General features: G+C 35.2%; 1 long non-coding RNA gene across 1 annotated transcript; it reads right to left on the reverse strand.

Moving 5' to 3' along the window:
• Positions 1-225: 225 nt before the first annotated feature.
• LOC111464018 lies at positions 226-1,067 on the reverse strand. The gene is made up of 2 exons (XR_002713970.1): positions 956-1,067; positions 226-500 (listed from the first exon to the last, which is right to left on the reverse strand). It is a non-coding gene; the product is annotated as an uncharacterized LOC111464018 (long non-coding RNA).
• Positions 1,068-3,640: the final 2,573 nt, after the last annotated feature.

Consider the following 3,640-nt stretch of genomic DNA (forward strand, 5'->3'; position numbering starts at 1 on the left):
TAAAAAAAAAAAATAGCATGCAAGGTAAAAACTTGTTTTAGGAGAAGTATTTTGAATAACATATTGAAGAGAATATTACAACCAGAGGGATCCTAATTGCATGTAACAATCTGTAAATGAATAAAACTCAAGTATAGATCTAATGTTCTTAGGGGAGGCAAACTTGATTCTTGAATGTATATTATTTTATGAATTCGGAAAATCTGTAACAAGACATAGTATTCATTAAATAAAGAACACATCACTATAATTATAATACTTAAAAATGAAAGATATTAGAAGTACGGAATCCAGACAAGAACATGTTCGTTGTATGGTTATTAATAAATTGATTCACAAGTTCAACTCAGTAAAACTAAAAGGTTCATCAAAATACATACCGATAAATTTTGTTCAGAAGATACTCGGTTCACGCATCAGCATAAACCACTGCTTACACGAAATCATCCTCGAAATCCTGAAATCAAGTAAAAAGAAGACGATAGCAACTCGTACAAAATCTGAAATAAAAATATCGAGATATATTCTTTGAATCGTCGGATCGTCGTGCATAAAACAAGAGCTAAATTGAATATACGAATCGAATCGATCAACAAAAATACCTAATCCAATCTAATCGGCGAATAAAAAGAATCTGATACTCCTGATTATGAGACTGACCGATAACGATCCTTAGTTTAAAGAAGACTGTAGCAACTCGTACAAAATCTGAAATAAAAATGTCGAGATATATTCTTTGAATCATCGGATCGTCGTGCATAAAACAAGAGGTAAATTGAACATACGAATCGAATCGATCAACAAAAACACCTAATCCAATCTAATCGGCGAACAAAAAGAATCTGATACTTCTGATTATGAGACTGACCGATAACGATCCTTAGTTTAATGAACGATATTAGCTTAAAGTAATTAGGATATGAGGTTTCCCTATAAGAAAATCACCGAAACATACCTGTGTCATCTTATAGCAACGTGAGCCGCCATTAACTTCGAGCCCTAAAATCATCAAACTTCTCGTCAGAGCGATTTCAGTTTTAAAGAACGATGAACTTTCGCGCGCAAATTACGCGCCTTTTCTACCCAAATACTTTTCGTAGAATACTAGTGGGCCGACTTTTGTCATCAAATGAAATGGTGGGCCAGATTTTAAAAAGGAAAGGCCCAAATCCAATTCGTTTAGGGTTTGGATCATTGTTAACTGATGTAAACCTAAGCCCATTAAACGCTAAAGCCTTTTAGGCCCAACTCTGCAATACGTCCCAGCCCATCAATGTTTAGGAGGGTTATTGAGTTGATGGTAAATTTTTTTAATCCAAAATATCTATATATATATATATATATATATATATATATATATATATATAGAGAGAGAGAGAGAGAGAGGTTAGAGTAGGTCTCCCCTTCATCGAGGCTTGAATCTTTTTCTTTTGGAGTCTTAGTCATTTTTTACTGTGCCTTTGAGGAGCCTCGCCTTCTTTTCTCTTGGAGTTTTTTGTTCGACATTTGAGAATGCTATTGATATGACTAAGTTTAAGACATGATTATGATACCATGTTAGACGAAGACAACTCTCCACAATGATATGATATTGTTCACTTTGAGCATAAGCTCTCATGGCTTTGCTTTGGGCTTCCCCAAAAGGCTTCATTACAAAGGAGATAGTATTTTTTGGTTATAAACCCATGATCATTCCCTAAATTAGCCAACGTGAGACTTTTATCCACCAACAGATATAACTTCAAGATACATTTATGGTCTTTTTTATTGTACATCCCTAGATATGAAACAATCGACTCGTTATAGCTGGACTCGTCAAATAATTTCTCGTTCGATCGGTTCAAATCCAAACAAAAGAAGTTGACTTTAAAAAAGCGATAGATCAAGAACATCTCAAAAACATATTACAATGAATGTTTACATGCGGCAGATATTATCCGCTTTAGCCCGTTACATATCGTCATCAGCCTCACGGTTTAAAATGCTTCGTTTGGTAGTAAGAGGTTTTCACACCGTTATAAGTAATGTTTTGTTCCCTTCTCCAACCGAAGTAAGATCTTACAACTTAACTTCAAATTTTTAATAAGAGCATAAACGGTAGAAGTTTTAATGAAGAAAAAAAAAAATAATACCCCCATCTATTTGTTTTGCAAAATTTAGGGTTTAGTTAGCTCGATACTGTTTTTGTAAATGTGTTCCTGAACTTATTGCTACTCTCGTTCAAGCATGCTTATGTAACAACTTAAGTCCACCGCTAGCATATATTGTCTGTTTTAGTCCGTTACGTGTCGTCATCAGCCTCATAGTTTTAAAACGTATCTAGTAGAAAGAAGTTTCCACACCCTTATAATAAATATTTCGTTCACCTCTCCAACCAATGTGGGATCTCACAGCTTAACGGCAAAATTTTAATAGAATTCAATGCATTAGAATGGTTATGGTCACATCGAACAGCTGAATCGAAATAATCATAACCCTAGCTAGGGTTTTTTGGTGTTGTTTTGTCAACATATTTAAAACGCATCTTATAGGGAGAGGTTTCCACACTCCAACCGATATGGGATCTCAGAGCTTCAACTCCAAAATTTTAATGGGATCCAGTGCATTAGAACGAGTATGATAGCACCGAACAGCTCTAGAACTGTTCGGGAATCGTAATAATCATAACCCTAGCTAGGGTTTTTTGGTTTTATTTTGTCAAGTGAAACCTGATAATTCAACTTGAGACAACTATGTCCGGTTTTGGACAAGAAAAAAACAAAAGAACAGGCTGACAACCAAACATGCTGCAGAGCTGCCTGAAGGGGTTTTGAGTTTGTCTGTCAAAATATAATATGGGTCAAAAATTCCATCTTTATCACATGTGGGTGATCCCATTCGTAGACACTACTTTTTTCTTTTTCTTTTTCTTTTTGGGTTTGTCATTTTCAGATTATCAGAATCGTTTGCCCAACTAAGCATGAACTTCCTTGTTTAGATGAAGCTTCCTTTTCAATTCTCTTTATGCATGAAAAGTTTTGATGGTCACTTTATACCTTCTATCACGGGTAGTATTGCGTTAGGACAACGAGATCTTCTATATCTTTATGTTCGTTTACGTTGAAATTGAGAAAAATGGACAAACCCGACACCTATGTCGATTCCCGACAAAGTGTTGAATGATAAGAAATTGGGATGAGTGATATGGTTGGACAACTCCACTTTCTATACCTTTCTACTGATATGTCATAGTCGAGAAGGTGTACAAACCCACCTCACTCGACCCCAATAAAGTGGAACAGAGAGTGATATGTTAGGATACGAGACATTTTATATATCTTTATAATCGTACGTCAAAATTGAGGAAACTTAAGAACCCATCAAATGAATCCACCCCGAGAATATATTGGGTAAATGAACAAACCCACCACCTAAGTCAACTCCAATAAAGTTGAATGATAAAAATTGAAAACCGTGATATGCTAGGACACGAGCCCTCTACATATCTCTATATTCCTATGTCATACTTGTGAAGACCGTCATAACCCACCACTGAAGTCGACTCCAATAAAGTTAAGCGACAAAAAAATTGGACGAGTGATATGTTAGGAACAATGAGACCTTCTATATCTTTATACTATTAGTATGTCGAAATCTCAAT

This window comes from Cucurbita moschata, unplaced genomic scaffold (assembly GCF_002738365.1).
Source record: "Cucurbita moschata cultivar Rifu unplaced genomic scaffold, Cmos_1.0 Cmo_Scf00029, whole genome shotgun sequence".
Classification (NCBI taxonomy): domain Eukaryota; kingdom Viridiplantae; phylum Streptophyta; class Magnoliopsida; order Cucurbitales; family Cucurbitaceae; genus Cucurbita; species Cucurbita moschata.